The sequence below is a fragment of the Centruroides vittatus genome, unplaced genomic scaffold (assembly GCF_030686945.1).
Source record: "Centruroides vittatus isolate TY-2023 unplaced genomic scaffold, ASM3068694v2 contig_1168, whole genome shotgun sequence".
Lineage (NCBI taxonomy): Eukaryota > Metazoa > Arthropoda > Arachnida > Scorpiones > Buthidae > Centruroides > Centruroides vittatus.
In genome coordinates this window covers 3216739-3237102 of record NW_027120749.1, presented here as the reverse complement: position 1 = coordinate 3237102, position 20364 = coordinate 3216739, and the positions used below count along the sequence as shown (strand labels likewise).

At 33.6% G+C, this 20364-nt stretch overlaps 1 protein-coding gene across 1 annotated transcript in view; it reads left to right on the top strand.

The window, feature by feature from the left end:
* LOC136982186 (polyhomeotic-like protein 2) overlaps positions 1-20364 on the top strand; it is a 161480-nt gene that overhangs the window by 65162 nt on the left and 75954 nt on the right. The gene's annotated exons all lie outside the window — the stretch shown is intronic.

Sequence of the window (20364 nt, the reverse complement as noted above, 5' to 3'; positions counted from 1 at the left end):
AACATTAAGGCAGTTTCCATTTTAATATCACTGCATATATATAAATAACTGTTAACTTTAAATCTGTAAGATAAAATAATTGATTTGCATTAAATTCTTTAATAAATAACACATTATATGATGATAAAAACAAAATGTTAATTATGATTAACTTGTACATTTATTACAAAGCATTTATGAATAAAATTCACCAACCTTAAGTAGATCTTGCACGTAAGTGAAAAATTCATTATTAACATTTTCAGTCTACTTCTAAGACCTACTTCAGGTAGATTTTTTCAAAGTTGAATCTTTCCAGTAATAGAAAAGTTGGTGAATTTTATTTTGATTTTTGCCTTGTTAACAGATTAAATCATTTATACAAAAAATTTTCATTAGAAAAACTTAAAATTTGATATACTGTATTTTTATGGATGATATTTGATAAAGTATTTCTGATCAAAATTATCTTATAAATTTGCTTAAATGAAAATAAAAGTCCATAAAACTTAGCACTATAGTTATGTAACTACTATGCTAAGTTTTGTGAACTTTATTTATTCAACCCAAGTTTTTAAACTTTTTATTGAATATAAAGCTTAATTCAGATGGCCAAAATTTTTTTATTTTGATAAATGTTTAATTCTGTACAGTAATTTATATTCTGAAAATGGTCAGATTATGACCAAAAAAATTTTGTTAAAATAAATGTTTTTTTGACCATTTGAATTTATTAAGCTGAGAAATTACATATATGTACTAGAATTTTATTACTAATGCAAAACTTTAATAATTATATAAATTGCACTTGAAATGTTAAATATTCTAATAATTAATTTAAAGTAGATATGCTATTATTATTTCATAAATTTAATAATGAATTAATTTAGAAATGTTCGAAAAAAGCAAATTTTTTAAAATAATTTTTGTTTTACTTGAATTTCTACTATTCTAAGCTTTGAAAAATCTATAAATGTTTTTTCAGTAAATATAATAAATAATGTAAAAGAGGCAAAGTACCTTGAGTAAATTATAATTTTTTGTTTATACATCATTGAATTATGTAATTATTAGGATAAAAACAAATTATAAGATTTTCTTGTTAATTTTTAACAAAACTAGTTCTATTTGAATGAGGTGATTATAATGGGCCTTTGAGCTCATAAATAAATAACTGGTTCCTGTTGATATATAATATATATATATATATATTTTTTTTTTTTTTTTGAAAAGCAATAACCTAATTTAGAGTTTGATTCTACTTACTATCAACAATTATCACAGATTATGCAAATTCAAGTGTCATCACAGCTACAACCTGAAATACTAAATTATTCTAGTAATTAAATAATTTTGTAGCCTACAGTATTATTTATTAATTAAAGGTCTAAAGCAATGGCAATTTATTCATCAGAACATTGATTTTGGTTGCTACACAGACTAGAATTTGAAAAATATATATTGCATAACAATTATGAATTTGGTAAAAACTAATTGTGATAAGAATTTTAGCACATATATGATGTATTTATATATTTTATATGGGCATCAAGAAAAATTACTGAAAGCTGCTGGTTCCTAGTGAGAGAAATTTGAGAAAAATTGCCCTAAAACTGTATTCAGTCATTGTAAAACCTGTTTCAAAGAAAACCTTATAAAAAGGTTTAATAGGTCGTTTTGCATAAAGAACTTTTATGTCTTAGAATCCTTTTTGCCCCTTTCTCCCCCTTTCATTTGGAATAGTGAGGACACTATTAATACTGGAATCTAGATAATGTTTCTATAGATAAATGAAGGTTTAGTTTATTAAATTATCTGCAATATCTTTTTCATTTGGAAAAATCTTTTAACATTTCTCTCTAACAGCAGGGAAAGAAGCACTTTTGATGGCAGTAATGCTCATCTGCAATGGTATCACGTTGAATAAGTACATACTACACTAATTGCTCACTATTATAAAGGATAAAATATCTGAACTCTACATAAGGGTTTTTGAGATTTTGAGTTTACTTCCAAATTTCCATAGTTAAGTTCTATTTTTGCTGAAGAATAGAACTTGTTACTTCTGGGGTTGATTAATAATCTTGTAATAAGCATGACTTGTTTAAAATATGTTAAAAGTTGTTTCAAATACATGCCAAATTTTTTGAAAACATTTTTAGTATATTTTATTATTATATTAAAATTGTAGTAAACAATTCAAATTTTATATTACAGCAAGACCAGTCTAAAATAAACCCTCTACAAAACAAAAATCTTTCTAAATGGAAAATAAATCTCAGAACTGAATTATTTACTATATAAAATTCAATTATAGGCTGAAAGTTTGTCTAATACAGAAGCAGAAGACTTTCTGGATACCAAATGTATAGCACAATTTGAATAAAATGGAAATTTTTGAAGTAACAGTGATTAAATTGTAAATTATACAAACACACTTCTTATCTGTTTCCAGTACTCACTTAATACTTTAAACTTTCACAAAAATTCTAGCTTTTAGTGGAAAGTTTAATTAAATTGTAAATAATAGTTAATGCTGTAATTGTAGATTCATGCTATAGTCGATCACTCACCAAAGACAAGACTGAGTTATATCAATACATTTTGTTTGTTAAGATTATACTTTGTTTGGAAAGTAGCAGTATCAATGCAATACCACTAGAATTCCCAAAAGAGTTCTAAAACAGAAGAGTTAACTCATTCTTTGGAACTTATATTTAAGATAGAAACACTATTTTTGGACAGAAAAACAATCGTATATACTAAAACTAAAATTAATTTGATGCATTTTTATTTCTCAAGTTTTATATCATTACTAACATAAGAACAAAATTTAATATCTAAGAGAAATGTTCCTTACAGACAATGTAAGAGTAATTCTTAGATTAATATAAAGTTTTTAAATTTATCTTGATGGTAAGTAAAAAATTACCAGTTTTATTCAGTTTAATAGTAACCACATCTCATCCATAAAACTTGAAATAATAAGTATCCATGAATAGTAAATGCAGCTACTATTCTCAAGGATTCTTAAAAATTTTGAGAAATAAAGCAAAATTAATAAATACCATAAACTCTATGGTAGGTAGGTGCTATATTTATGTAACAATGAAATATAATTTAATAGAAAATAAAATATGTAAAGTGTACAACACACACAACAGGCATACCTTTTACTTATTTTTTATTATTAATTAATAGAAAGTGACATTTATTATAAAGAAAGATATGAATTGCCATTTCAAGTATAATTTGCTTTAAAAATCACTTTCATAAATAAATATTTAAATACTTTATTGATAATAAACATCAAACAGGTATGTGTATAGAAAATAATAACTGCCCTTGAATAGTAACCTCCTTCAAGCAGTAATTGAGAAGATATGCAACTTAAAATAGTAGCTGCAACTATTATTCAAATAAAATTTGTATATGTTTGCTATCAAGTGGTGCATCTTCTGGAACAGAGCAATTAATGCACATTAATAATTTGTGGTTGTCATTGTGGAATTTCAGAATGAAATGATTCATTCGTGAAAAATAAATTAAATGCAAATTTCTATCATATAGTAGTTTGGCAGAAAATATTTTGTAAATAGAAGATCTGATGATAATGATGTAATAAAAATTTATGTAAATTTGTGTTTTACAAGTCAAAACACAAAACAACAATTTGTTATTTTCTTACATATAAAAGATATGTGGACAATGTCTTTATCATGAAGAACATCCTCTGAGTATTGGATTTTACAGTAATCCTTTTCTTCTTTGCATTTTATATATACATTTTTGTATTTTTTTAAAATATAAAATGAAGAAAAGCAAATCTCCTGTAAACCTTGTAACCGGTGCAGTCAAAGTTCGTACGCGAACGTTTTCGGCCCCTCACTAGGACCTTCTTCAAGTGAAATTCTCTTTTTCAACCGTTAAATCGAATAATCTCCTCTTAACGGATAAAATTCGAATCGTCAAAAATTCCAAATCGAACGAAACCGCGTGCTATCCCATATTCCAAAGTTTTCGTAAGATGTCGCGTGCTTATCTTCGTGACGTAATCATCTAAACGCAATCCGATCGTAACTTTTTTCGATGCGACTTCCCCGTAAGGGTCTTTTACTATTCATTTGGCCCCCATTGTTTCGAATCGCTGTCTTGAATTAGTGCCTGCCACGCTAAAGACAGCTTCATCTCGTCCTTCGCATTGATTGGTTGTGTGTACTCAAAGGCTTTACAAATCTCCATTTGCTCCAACCATCTAAGGTGGTCTGTGTGGCGAGTGTGTCGCTGGTACTCGTCACCAAGTACCAGTGAACAGGACCCAGCATAACTGCAGTTATACGGTATGGGATGATTTGGAGCTTCCTATAAGTGTACAAAGGATACTAAAGTTTGGCCCAAAATACGCACCCACGCCCCACAAAAAAAAAGAGGTTAAGGCATGTATCCCGGACATCGAAAATGTTATACTCGGCATGGATGAAATTCAGAAAGAGTTGTACAGATGGATGGCCACCTGCAGTATTAGGAGTGGCAAAGTCTCCACGCAGGAGCTTCGATTTTAGGACGACCTTTCCAAAGCAGTTAAATGGTTCCGGGACAACAACATCGTGTTGCTCAGAGCGGATAAGACCAACGAGTTCGTGGTGATGAGGAAGGAAACATATGAAACAGGGCTGCTCGAATACATTAGCGATACTAGATGTATTATTCAAAGAAACGACGAGATTGAAAAGCTCCAAAACAGAGTTAAACGCTTCTCGAAATCCAAACTGGCAGCAAGACTGGGTATGAAAGATGTTGTAGTGGACGCCCCCGATACACCAAAGCTCTTTGCTTTCGCAAAAACCCACAAACTGGGGCACAAACTCCGTCCAGTAGTGAATAAAGCAGTCGCCCCCACTCGTAAGTTGGAGACCGCACTACATAATATATTGGTGCTGCACTTACAGGGTTACCAATTCAAGAAAACCAGTTCTGGGGAATTGATAGAAACTCTTAGAAGTGCGAAACGCCCAAAGCAGATCTCCGTCATGGATTTCCGATCCCTGTACCCATCCATCGAGTTACCGCCATGTTTCTGCGCGCTTAGAGACTTTTTGTTCCAATACGTGAACGACAAGGAATTACACAATCAGATTTTGGAATTGGCGCACTTAATTTGCTACTCTTCGATTTTCCAATTTGGAGGAATTACTTACACCCAGGGGAGAGGCGTACCCATGGGCAGTGCGGTCTCGGGCGACCTCTGTGAGCTTGTAATTCGGCAACTGGAAGAGAGCATAATTCCGACGTACTGCAACAATATAAGCTTATATGCAAGATACGTCGATGACATCATTGTGCTATGGAAAACGGACATAGACATCAAGGTATTCATAGAGCAGTTTAATGACAACCAGTATGGCCTCAATGTCGAGCTTGAGCAGCATAGCGAGACGGCGGTACACTTCCTGGACCTGTGCATAGAGTTAGGGGAAAACAGCATTAATACCTCCATATACCGCAAGACTACGAATTTCCCGACGTACATACCGGCGGATTCTTGTGACCCCTACCAATACAAAATCTCGGCGTTCAGGACGTTGGTCAAAAGGGCGCACACGCACTGCTCGACACGGGAAGCACTTGAACAGGAAATGAAGTACCTGCGAGAACTTGCAAAAGAGCACGGATATGATAGATTAATACGGAGGTTAGAGAGGCAATATGAAGACAGCTCGCATCGGGCGCCACCCCCCAACGGTGACATGGGACAGCTGACACAACGACTGGTTCCGGTAACGTACAACCCCCGGTTGGCATCGTTATATAAAAGAATTGCCAAAAAACAAGGATTACGTATAGCATACAGACGATGCCCGTCGATTTTTCAAATACTCCGTAATGATAAGGATAGACCGGACAGGAAAAAACTACCAGGCGTGTACGCCGTCCCTTTAAAGGACCATAGATTTAATAGAAATTTAATGTACATCGGCGCCACGAAACGATCGGTGGAAATTAGATGGAAGGAACATCGGCAAGACATTAGGGCTAACAGAAACAGCACCGCACTTGCGATTTACGCCTCAGACCCGGAAATAACGGCGGACTTCGTGAATGCAAAACTCCTCACCACCACTCGCCACACAGACCACCTTAGATGGTTGGAGCAAATGGAGATTTGTAAAGCCTTTGAGTACACACAACCAATCAATGCGAAGGACGAGATGAAGCTGTCTTTAGCGTGGCAGGCACTAATTCAAGACAGCGATTCGAAACAATGGGGGCCAAATGAATAGTAAAAGACCCTTACGGGGAAGTCGCATCGAAAAAAGTTACGATCGGATTGCGTTTAGATGATTACGTCACGAAGATAAGCACGCGACATCTTACGAAAACTTTGGAATATGGGATAGCACGCGGTTTCGTTCGATTTGGAATTTTTGACGATTCGAATTTTATCCGTTAAGAGGAGATTATTCGATTTAACGGTTGAAAAAGAGAATTTCGCTTGAAGAAGGTCCTAGTGAGGGGCTGAAAACATTCGCGTACGAACTTTGACTGCACCGGTTACAAGGTTTACAGGAGATTTGAATAGTATTGACCCGGTGTGTTTGGGTGAATTATAGAAGAAAAGCAATTCTAAATATCAATTGTAACATTTTTTAAGATTTTTTTTTAATACAGTAATAAAATCATAACCCTTTATAAACTTCTACAACACATGTCATGTTTGGGTTGTAAGGTGATGCCAGTAGGAGGTACACAGTACCAGTTTTGTTACAAAAAGTATGGAGTGAACAGGCGAGCAGTAATTGCATGTGAAGTGACACAGAAAACTGCTAACCCTTTTGGGGGTTATTTCCGGGCCTCACATTATGTTAATGTAAGTCTTTACTGAAGTGTAGTAAGCAATGAGTTTTCTTGTAAGATGTGTGTGTTTTTTATTCAATATATTATACTGGTGATGTTGATGGGCTGAAACATTGAGATGTTAGGCTATGCATTGCCAACATGAGAGCTGTGGGAAGAATTGAACCTTTTGATCCAACACAACTCAAATTATGGAAGATCTATGTCCAACAGGTGGGTCATTATTGTGCTGCTAGCAACATAATCTATCCAGTTGCAAAACATGTTGGCCATACTAGGATCTCCTATGCTCGCTATCCTCGACTCATTAATTTTGTTGGCTGAACCATCATCAAAGTCATATGATGAAGTAGTCACACTACTGACTAATAACTTTTCCTCAGTGATACATCTTCAAGTACCATGTTTGTTCAAAAGAAGACTTCCTCCTCAAAAATCATCCTAAGAGGGAAGACATATCCGTGAAGCAATGAGTTTGTAATGGTTGTGGAGGGAATCACAAATGGAGTTCTTGTAAACATAAAGAGACAAGATATTGTTACTGCAAGAAAAAGGGACACATTGAGTCTGTGTGTTGGAATAGTCTTAAGTCAGCAAAAGAATCTGGCAGAAATGAACCACAAAAATATAAAAAAGCAGACTTATTCTATATTGGCAGGTGGTGAAATTTCTTCAGTGTACACAGTACAGGGTGAAGTTTATTCAACATCTGTTTTTTCAACAAAAGCTACAAGTAACAATTCTCATAAACAGCAGAGAATGTAAAATGGAAGTAGACTCTGGATCTGATTACTCTATAATATTCAGTTCCACATTTCATAGTTTGTGGCCAACAAATGGGCCGACATTAACACTTGTAAGCATACAACCCGAGATTTTCAAAAGAACAAAATTCCCACAAAAGGTCAGCGTCATGTCAATGTTAGATATGGTTGGTCTGCAAGACAATTACAATTGTTAGTGGCAGAAGGAGATTGTGTCAATCTTCTTGATCTGGAGCGGTTTTGACCCTTAGGTATCCATATGTCCAGAATCCACATAGTCAAAACACAATCTATGGAAGGAATTTTTACCAAATTCGCTGACATTTTCGATGACTGTCTTGGAAGGTACACAAGTCCCCTGTGTTCTTGCGAATTGATCCTTCAATACCTAATAATACCAGCTAAACATTTCAATGCTGGCACTTTTACACTTGCTTTATGTCCAAGAATAGTGGCTCAACTAGATCATCTAATTAAGGAAGGAGTATTGGAACCTACCACAAATCTGAAAGGGCCAATGCCGGTAGACCTTGTTATAAAGCCATCCAGTGACATTCATTTATGTGGTGACTATAAGGTTACCATTAATATGGCACTTGGTTCACATCGATACCCAGTTCCAGCTGCAAATATTCTACTCACAGACCTCCAAAGTGATGGGTTCTTCTCAAAGATTGATATGGCTCAAGCTTATCTACATCTTTCAGTCAATGACAACTCCACTGAGGCACAGATGATTATACTCAAGCTGACCACAAGGTTAAAATGCCTACAATTTGGTGTAAGTTCAACACCTGGAATTTTTCAAGCAGTTGTGGATGAACTACTTGCAGATCTCCCTGGAGTAGTTCCTTACTTCAATCCGTTGAATTTCTTCGGCATAAGATTGATACTGAAGGGATCCATCCAAGCTGAAAGTAAGGTCATAGCAATTAATTAAGAATGCACAGACACCCAAAAATGAAGATGACTTACAATCTTACTTGGGGCTACTAAATTTCTATTCTAGTTTTCTCCATGACAAGGCACCAGCCGTGGAGCCCTTACATCGTTTACTTGCCAAGCACATCTGTTGGGGAGTGGACCAAGAAGTATTTGTCTGCTTTCGAGGCAACAAAAAAACTGCTCTCATCCAATAGTGTACTGGTCCTTTTTGACACCACGAAGCTAGTCAAGGTAACTTGTGATGCATCCCCTTATGGGGTAGGAGTAGTACTGAGTCATAGAATCATGAGAGGAAAGGACACTCCTATTGTATTCTTTTCCAGAACTCTAACCTCTGTGGAATGCAATTACACACAAATTGATCAGGAGGCTTTGGCTATTGTGGCAGAAGTGAAAAAGTTTCATCATTATCTCTTTGATATAAGTTCACAGTCATTACTGACCACAAAACATTACTTGGCCTTTCACAAGATAGACCGACTCCACAAATAATGTCTCCACATATGGTGAGATGGATGATCATACTTCAAGCTTACAACTATAACGTGATTAGAGGATTTGATCCCGGATCCTGACTACTTTTTAGTCCCAAAATTTTCGGGATTAAGTTTTTCTGATCCTGAGATTTTTGGGATTGACATCATTTTAAAAAAGTTGCAAAATAGACCGCATGAAGCAAAACGTTCAGTGCCAGTGCTCTTAACAGAATTGCTTGCCTATCATTTTAATATAAAACTTCTTGTATTTTGAACTAAAATGATAGGCAAGCAGTTCTCACTGGGTTACCTGGTAATATACAGTGCTTCATTTTTGAATTTTTGCAGGTGCCAATCAATTTTCTGGTGCAGGCAAGAGCACTTTTGGTTGGCTGTAGAGTTCTAACATGACCCTTCAAAAATTCTAATAAGTCATTCAATGGAGGAATGTCATCACCCTTAAGTGAGCGCTCCCACCAACCTCTGGTTGTTACATCCAATTTAAATTGAATAATGAACATATAGATGAGTTCTTGAGCATATTAATTAAAATTTAGAGCTACTAAGGATCAAATACACTCTGTAGTCGACTAAACAAAATTGTAACATGTGTCAGGTGTGTTTATGTTATCTAGCATTGATGTACAGATGCTCATCAATGCTAGATAACATAAACACACCAGTCCACAGCTCTGTCACACGTGTGTATATGTTTGACAGAGCATATATGCACAACAGCATATATCAGCATATATATATATGTGCAACAAATTGAGAAACAGACTTGTGATGAGACAGTGGATGCGTTGTTATTTCTCAGATCATATTTTCGCAATTCAAATTAGAATGTTCCTATTAGATTAGTTTTCTTTATATTTAAGAAAAATGTGACTGATTAATATTATTTTAAATACTTTTTGCTAAGAAACTTACTTTACTACCTACTTACTAGGTTGTTACATGAAAGTCGTCTATTTAGTCAATGTTAAGAGAGATTTTTGTTAATTTTCGACATTTATTTGCATAGTTTGTTACATAAATGTTTTTTCAATTTATGTAAGTTTAAAAAGATCTCACTGATGCTTGAAAAAGAATAACTTTAACATGAAGACCGAGTGATTTTAACTCTGGTTAGTCTGACTCTAAGTCTGATTAGTTAGAGTGATTAGATTAGCTAGGTGTATACCGTAAAATACGTTGATTTTTGTCTAAATTTTGATTTGTTGATTAAAGAGTTGATTTCTGTAAGATTTTCTTATTTTTTATTAAACCTCAATACCGAAATGATCCCGGGATTGACTAAGTGTAATCCCGAATCCTGGGATTAGAAATAAGGGCTGGGATCGAATTCCCTAAATCTGATATATATAAGGTGACCAGATGTCCCAGATTATGTGGACTGTCCCGGATTTGGGTTGTTAGTCCCATATTGAACACCGTCCCGGAAAGTGTCCCGCATTTGGTCATGTAACATTTTCAACATGTTTGGAAGTTGTCGAGAGCACAAAGTTGTCATTTTCTTTTACTACTAGTAGCCCGGGACGCCCCTAGTGGGCTTTCTAGCAGCAATGGTGTCATTCCGTGGTATAAACAATAAATTTATATCAATAAATCAATAATAAATTTCTATTGGAATAATAATATACTGAATTTATAATTAATTTAAATCAGTGGTTCTTAACCGGTGGTCCGTGGACCACTGGTGGTCCCTGAAAGCACTCGAATTGGTTCGTGAAGTCATCCTAAAATTATTAAATAAATGACGACGAGTTCTATCAGTTCAAATTTCAAATATATTTTGCTTATTTAGTGGATTTTTTTGCACAACTAAATAAATTGAACCTTCAACTGCAAGGTTCAGGAAATATGAAATTGGAAGGCACTAGCAATATATTTGCATTTGAAGATAAAATCAGTGCGTTTATCGCTAAAATCGACCTATTGATCAGCAAAGTTGAAAGAGAGAATTTTTCTGCGTTTGATACATTGAACCCTATTATTGACAGACAGTGTGCTGAGATGCCCACCAGTGGCCGAGCGGTTCTGTTGCTAAATGCTGGAGTTTGGTCGCGGGTTCCCGCCGTGTTCAGACAGGGTGGCCACGTGGAGTTTTCCGGGTTTTCTCCACGTTTGTAACACCTGAATAGGGGCCAGTTTCCTTTAAAAGACCTCCCGGAAGGCATTATTCCCACGCGTAACATCGCGTCCCAGAGACGGCAACGGAAAACCTCTCTGGGTTTAACTTTCTCTAGTAAATACCTTGGCGCGTTATTAACCTTACTAACCTGCACCAGGTGTCGCCATAGTCCGGTAACGGATATAGAACGCACAGAGAAGAAGTGTGTTGAGATTAAAGGACAAATACAAAAGAATATTACATTCCATTTGCAAAACTTGAAAAATGAATTCAATCGCTATTTTCCTGACTGCAAGGACAAAGGTATTCGGAAACTGATCCGCAATCCTTTCATAGTCAATATTTTTGAGGTCCCGGATGAAACACAAGAAGAGTTAATTGAAATGCAACACGATAGTAACTGCAAGGATACTTTTGAGACAGGAATTAATCTTGAAGATTTTTGGAGCCAAAAAGCTATTGCTTCCTCTAAAATTTGAGAAATCGCTTTACGGTACCTAACTTTATTTTCAACCACATATTTATGCGAGCAAGGATTCTCAGTGCTTTTGATAATTAAAAATAAACATCGAAATCAGTTGGATGCCAGTGCCGACATGCGTTTGGCTTTGAGTAGCACTGAACAAAGAATCCAGCAGTTGGTAAACACTATGCAGTTACAAAAATTGCACTAAAATAATATAATTAATGTAACATTTTTGCAAATAATATAATACTCTTGGTTCCGAATAATTTTGTATGTGTTTAACTTATAGAACAACCTTATAAGCACTTATATTACTGCCAAACAGCTCGTGGTCCATGGCAAGAGAAAAATTTTGATAAATGGTCCCTTATCACTAAAAGGTTAAGAACCACTGATTTAAATAATATCTAGGGCCGCCCTTAGTGGCCATTCTAGGCATACCATGACAGATATACAAACAGCGCCATCAATTTTTTTTCTATAAAGAGTTATTTTTAAGTTTATTTATGCATTTATGTATTTATATATTTTTCTACTAAATTATTTATTAATGAATTAGTTTTTATTATTATATATATGTATGTTGGAGGTTCACCCCATTTTTAGCTCCCACAACACAAGCGCAGAAGCGTCCTGCATATCTGTTAACTTTAGATATATAAACCTGGACAAAAGATTGCAAATGCAGAAAGCCTAAGTTGACTCCTTATTGCATGTCCTGACAAGCCGATACTCTCATCTGCTGAAATTTTGTTTACAGAACAACTTCCTAATCCTCCTTTACATGCTTTGGATATCACTTGACTCACAATGGCAGATTTCACACTTGCGTGTGTGCTACAATTGGTATTGAAAGGTTGAACAAACTTTGCAAATGCCCCTCCACTACAAGATTACTACCAGAACCATAATGAGTTGTCCATCCATAAGGGGTGTATCCTGTGGGGCAACAGAGTGTTCATCCCTTCACCAGGGCAAAAATCCATTTCGGAGGAATTACATTTGGGACATTCGAATGAAGGCTCTATGGTGAAAGTGTTGTGTGATGGCCAGGAATGGACAGATGCATTGAGAATCACATCAACAGGTGCCACAAATGTCAGATCAACAAAAGGAACCTGCCAAGGGCTCCTTTGGAAACTCCCAGTGGCGTAGCGAACATAACCTGGGGCACGACACTTTATTGGCACCCCTCCCTCTCCAGAAACACACATAGTTTGTCGTGGAGAACATTTGGGCGCCTCTCTGTGAGTGGCACCTGGTGCATGATACACCCTCTTGCACTCCCCTTGCTACGCCACTGGAAACTTCCAAGGATGGACTGGAGGTTCATCCTTGGGAATTTCCAGAGTGCTTCTGGTCAAGGTTACATATGGACTTCACTGGTGCCTTTCAAGGATAAAATTTCCTTATAGTGGTAGATGCACACTCAAAATGGGTTGACGTGTGTTGCATGATATCAACAACTGCTGAGACCACAATCAAGGTATTGGGGGAACTTTTTGTGACTCATGGGCTACCTGACTCTGTGGTCTCTGACTATAGTCTCCCAACTAACGTTGTCTGAATTTTGAGACTTTCTGGAAAGAAATCAAATCTAGCAAGTTCTCGTTTCCCCTTACCATGCATCAAGTAATGGCCAAGTAGAGTGATATGTTCAAATGACTAAGGACAAAATAAAAAAAATTCATCAAAGGAGACTGGCATCTTTCTTCCATACTCAACACATAATGTCATTCACTACAACAGGAATTAGTCCAGCAGAATTGCTATTAGGCTGTGGCCAAAGACCTGTTTGGATTGCCTTCATCCTGATTTGGATGCTGAGATATGGAAAAAGCAAGGAGTAGAGCTCCTCCAAAATAAACCGATTCATTCATTTACCAGATCAGATCTAGTTTTTATCAGAAATTACATTTACTTGAGGGTCCTTGATTCCCAGAAGAATAACCTGTTGAATTTGTCTGATCTCATACGAGGCCACGGACTTGGAAGCATCATGAATAAATTAAACAGCATCATGTTCCACCAGAACCTGAGTGAGAGAAGTCAACTCCACCAGACCTGTCCTCAGATCTTGCGACACCAGAACTGTCATAAGAAGTTTCACCAGTGCCATTACAAGTCAAGCGGCCTAGATGGAGTGTGCAACCCCCAAAATATTTAGATGATTATGTTACTGACTAAGGGGGAAGAGTGTCATGTTTGGGCCATAAGGTAGCACTCTCAGTACGAGGCTCACAGTACCGGTTTTGCCACCAAAAATATGGGTTGAACAAGCAAGCAGTAATTGCACATGAAGTGACACACAATATCAGCTAATTTATGAATATCGTATTATGTTTTTGTAAATATTTACTCAAGTGTAAACCCGGTTAAACCCAGTTACAAGAACCCGGTTCCCCTATGAAAACCCGGTTACAAGAATCAGGTTACCCCATGAAAACCTAGTTACAAGATCACGGGTACGATGTGGCAAAAGGAAACATCAACACGGCCCTGGCTTGGTATGCCACTGAGCAGGGAATTTCCCCCCTTATGGGAGGAGGCTACCTTAATACACAGGGTGTTCAACAGACAACACATAAGAACATTAGAGGCCGCAGAAATCTACAGGGCTGACATAAGAAGAGCGTACATCTATACAGAATACATTCCTGTACCAACTGCATGGAAGTATTATTAAGACTCTTAAAAGAAATATACATTGCTTAATATACATCACAGCTGATGTTTGAAACTGATTTAAAAAATTTTTTTTTAAAATTATGTGTACAATGTGGCATTCTATAAATAGAACAGTTATTTTTGTTTGACTTTTCCTGATGAAGGCTGATTAATAAGTGACCAAAAACGTTCGAATGTTGAATTTGGGTGTTTTGCTGGAAATTTGACGTTTAGGTGAGATTATATACTATAAGATGTTTTAAGATTATAAGATTTTTCAGACCAAAATTTTAAAGTTTAACCTTCATTACTTTAAATTGTCAGTTAAGTTTCATCATATTTTTATGTTTTATATCATTATGTAATGTGTTGTTCATAAAAATATCAGAAAGCTGAAGAGAAAAAATTGAAAGTCTTTTAAAAAATTTTATTAATTCTAATTTAAGATGATTTAAGAATAAAACAATGATTTTTTATAAAAACAAAATAGGTTTACCTCATATATTATTATTATAAATTAATCAAAATTTAAAAATAAATAGTAACCAAAATTTAAAATTATCTTTCACTCATTTTATAAATTTAAGTATTAATAGAAGGTTTTCTTTATTTTAAAAAAATATATAAAAGTTAATGATGGTTTAATTTTTATGTTAATAGTTATTAGATATAAATAAAAATATTATTATTAATTTTTTAAAATATATTAGAGATCTAAACATTTAAAGTAAATAGCAGTTGCAATTTTATTTTACCTTAATGAAAAATTAATCAAGTTATCATTATTATAAAACAAATTATAAAATATAGTAAATGAAAAAAGAATTTTTAATATAATACAATCTGTTTTGATGATGTCTTATAAATAACATCATCGCAACAGATTGTACAACAGTATAAACCCAAAATAATAATAAAAATAATAATAATAATAAACAAATTTGTTGAGCCAGTAATTAATCTATGCAACATTTTAATAGAAAAGACCTACTTACAGTACAATTACATTTTGAACTGTCACATACATCAGTATTTCTCAATCTTTATACTCTCATGGCATACTTTCCAAAGAAGAAAAATTTTGCATAATTATAGAAGAATAAATTTCTAAATTAAATAAATAGAACGAAAAATGATATTAACAGATTTCTTATTTATACTTGCATTATATCTGTGTTATGCAAACAATTCTTACAACCAAAATAAAATATAGAAATAATTAAATAAATAATTACAAAAAGAAAATATGTATGCCTTCAACAAAGCTTTAAATTATTTAAACATTTGATAGAGATCAAATGAATTTTTATGTAAAAAAGTACAGTCAATGTGAAATATGTGATTGACAATGTTTTGTTATTTCAGGTCTTATTTCAGACAGAGCAACTTGCAGTTCATCTTCAACATTTTCCAATCTTGGTTATTTTTTTATTTTTCATGTTAGTGAGAGTTGAAAATCCCAATTCACATAAATACGACATAGAAAATTGGAGTGAAATATTTATTGCTTTTTCAGATAACTTTGGAAATTCATCTCTGAAATCCAAAAAGTATCCAAATGAAATTGTGAATGTTTGATTTTTAATCTTCAATCAGATGAAAGGGAAATCAGTTCTTCCTCTTCTTCAAGACAAAGATTCCAGTTTGATGTATCATTAATAAAAAGATTTCAAATCCAGTCATATTTTTTCAATTTACTAGATGGAAAATATGTTTTCGAAGCAAATCCCAATGATTTTTCACCATGCTGCAAGAAAATTTCTCATCTGTTCAGGTCTCAATCTTAGGAAACATAGCTAAATTATTTTCATCAAGTTTATTCATCCACAAGCATAATTTTTTATCAGAAACAATTCACTTATCTGTTGATGCTAAGAGATTTTCATTTTACCCTTGTAAATTAGTATTTAAAATATTAGGATGTGCAAATATATGTTCTATGTAATTCAGTTTTCCACACCACAATTCATTGTTAAAACAGTCATAAAATTTTTGTATTTTCATACTATTCTTTTGTTTTCCTATGGTATTTATTTCATTTTTAAAAAATGCACAAAGTTCTGTTTGCAATTCAAATACATGGGCTAAAACTTTTCCTCTAGAAAGCCAATGAATATCATTATGTAGTAATAAACAATTGTACTTAGATTCCATGCTGTTGCATAATTCTTTGAAAATTTGTGATTTTAAAGGTCTGCTTTTAATATAGTTAACAATTTTTATTACATCATATAGTACAATGCGTAATTCTATTGGGAGAGTTTTGCCTACTAAAGCTTCTTGATGCAATGTGTAGAAATAAGATTTAAATTTTTTTTTTTCCCAAATGCCAGAAAACATATTTCAGGTTTGATCATTGATGCATCATCATCTGTACAAGTGTCTGTACAAATATTCCATGATAACTTTATCTTTTCAAAAAGTTATCTATACAATTAAATATTGGGTTGAATCAACAGCTTGTTTGGTTTTTAGAAAGAAATAAAATATACTATTTTGAAATAAATAAAAAACCTTTAGTCCATTATGTATTTGCCCTTCTATTCAATAACCTTATGCCACCTGATGGGTAGTTTCATAATTCCATCTGTGTAGAATTGGGTGGGTTTCTGATTGAAGAAATTATCAATGTGATTTTTGATACCTTCTAAAGATTGAATTTCTATGCCATTTAAATTATTCTGCAATGAACAAAAAAGATGATAGTCTGAAGGAGCAATATCTGGAGAATACGCAGGGTGACTCAAAATGTCCCAGTTAAAGTCTAGAAGTTTTTGGTGCACGTTTAATGATATGTGCAGTCTTGCATTATCATGATGGAATACCACTCCCCATCAATTTGCAACTTCTGGACATTTTTGATGCACTGCAGCCTTTAGTTCATCCAGTTGAAGACAATATTTATTGGAATTAATTGTTTGGTTGTTGGGTAAAAGCTTTTAATAAAGAACCCTTTTCCAGTCCCATCAAACTGAAATCATTACTTTTCTGGGATGCAAACCAGCTTTAGGTTGCAACACTGGAGGATCACCAGGCTTACTCCAAGATCACTTGCATTGAATATTGTTGTAAATGATCCATTTTTTATTGCCTGTTATTAATTGCTTTAAAAAGGGATCATCTTCATTGTTTTTTTTAAAGTGAATCACATACAGAAACACACTCAATAAGATTTCGTTCACTTAATTGATGGGGAACCCAAATGCCATAATGGAAAGTGTATCCAAGGCTATCCAAATGTCAGCCAACATCTTAAAAATATCCCAAATATCTGTTGTCAATCTCCTATGTTGTTTTATGCTGATCATTTTAAATTAAAGCCATTATGGACTCATCTTCTATGGTGAAGGTCATCTTGACTGAAGTACATCTTCAAGAGAAAAATTTCCCTCCCTGAATTTTGAAAACCATTTCTGGTTCAAATCAGTAACTGCATCCTCCCCATAAACAGCACATATCTTTTTTTGAGTTTTTGTCGCATTTTTTCCTTTTCAGAAATAATAGAGCATGAGATGTCGAAAATGCACCTTCTTATCTTCCATTTTAATGTTTTTTTTTCCCTTTAAAAGATAACAAAATTTTAAAAAATAGCTGTAATTAAACTTACGTAATAAATATGCAAATATTTGTAATGTCAACCTAAACAAGTTAAAACTTGATAAGCACGACAGAGGTGCCACAGACAAGTGATTATTTAAATAACCAAACAAACTTTCAGTTCAACCTAATATTTTCTTTCCTGTCATTCTTCCTGGCAATTCTTGACAAAATAAAAATTGGTTCATAATTAAATCTCTGTTAATGAATCAAACAAATCCCATTAACTGTGCTTTCCTGCTAATATCTGCAGAGCAAAAATTTCACCATCAAGTTTTTGTTGAACATTTTCTATTATATTTTCCAATATATTGATTATTCTTTGACTTATAGTATTGTTGGAGAGGAATTTTATTTATTTCAGCTTTTACATCTTTACCAAACATACATTTCACCATTACACAACAAGCAGTCTGATCAACATTTCTCCAATCAAATGAGGTTTCTCTTTTTGTGCAATAAGTTGTGCTACTTCATAGGTGGCAATTTGTGCTTTGTCAGACACTTTTATTGTATTTTCAAATTTCTGTATTTGTTTGACACTATTTGTCATTACCTATTGTTTGACACTATTTGTCATTACCACTATTGTTCAAAATACCTTTTGTTTTTAGACATCAAATTTTGATGAACTTTTTCCATATGGCATTTTAGCTTGCTAGGAACCATTGCACTGTTTACTTTTTTATGTTCACATACAACACAAAGGTAAGGCAAAATTTATGTCTCCTGTCCATGTAAAACCAAAATTTAAGTAATCTTCATTATATTTTCTTGAACTAATTTTCAGTCTTTTCGGCTGAAATTCATCAGCACTGGTATTGTCCATATTATCACTATTTTCAATGGATATATTTGTATCTGTTGCTGAACTACTGTGCTACATTAACAATTTTGTTTTTATTTAAAAATTTTTGTACATCCATTTTTAGTTTTTCCTAATAAAAAAAAAAATGGTTTTGTAGTATTTTTAATTTTCATATGCATTTAAATTATTTAAATAAATCAGCTAATCCTAAATTATTTACTTTACTACACAAACACAGTTTAATATGACAATATTAACATAATATATATAAACACATAATACACCACACGCCTATCCATACAACTCCCAGAGAATTAGAGAGACTAGAGACAGGATCCTTTATTTTGACTTTCTGAGATAATTCAGTGGTACTGTGCATTTATACTGTGTTGATCCATTTCATGTGGTCTGCAGATGACAGATAGTCTTTATTCAAATAGTGTTGGTGCCTGAATGCAGATGCCCCTGTATTTGGATATGTCAATTTCAGTTTGTTGTAAAAAGATTCTTTGTTACTTTATTCTTGTTAATGATATTGCACATATATTTGGACAAAGATGTTAAATAAAAACAATGCCTTAAAAAAAAAAGATTTCTCAGCACACCCTTTGAGAAACACTGATATACATAAACCAGTGCACAAATAATTTTTAATGACCTATTTTCAACTAATTCCAAAAAATGCCTCATTAACTCCTTTGGGGATCTTTGATTTAGAGGTTTGGAAATAGTGAAAGTTTGTTAAATAATAGTTAAATTTGTTAAATTAGAATTTGCATACTTTTATACATTTTTCTTATGAATAATGAATATGTTGGTGAATGAAGGACATAAAGAATTTCTAATTTGCAAAAAAGGCTTATCATTTATGTACAAGTTAAACTTTCATTTATTTTGTTATTATGAATTAAACTAACTGGACTATGTACAGTTTTGCATGTTTTTAAGTTTATAAATAACTACACTAGTAAGAGTAATATGTTGTTAGCACCAAAGGAGTATCCAGTTTTTCTTAATAATAATTATTTTTTATTAAGAAATATTTATAAGAATGAGTTGATTAATTATCAAGTACATACATGGTGTCCCAAATTAAACTTGATATTTCCCAGCTGACTACAGCAATAACTATTTATTAGAAAGTCATGAAAGTTTGGGAATACCTTAATGAGATGAAGGGAAGTTGTTGTAGAGCAAAAAAAATTAGTTCTAAAAATCACCATTAGATGGCATATTATAGTTTTATGTGGAACATAACAATGAGCTACACAAGTTATCTGTCTAATGTGAACAAAACATGTTCAAAACATAATGGCCACCATTGTATGCTACCATCTGAAAGCATAAAACAGCATGTTCAACAGTTGCACACAGTGTATTGTCTTGGAATGTTATGCACATGGGAGAACATAGCACAATGTTGTGCTATGTTCTCCTTAAGGTTTGACAGCAATGTTATGGGATCATGGTAGACCAAGTTTTTGAGATAGCCTCAGAGCCAATAATTGCATGGATTCAAGTCTGGGGATTTTGTAGGCAAATATGCCATTTCAGCTTGAAAAGTACCATCTAGTGGTGGTTTTTAGAACTAACTTTTTTGCTCTAGGAAAAAATTCTCATCATCTCATTAAGGCATTCTCAAACTTTCATGACTTTCTGATGAATAGTTT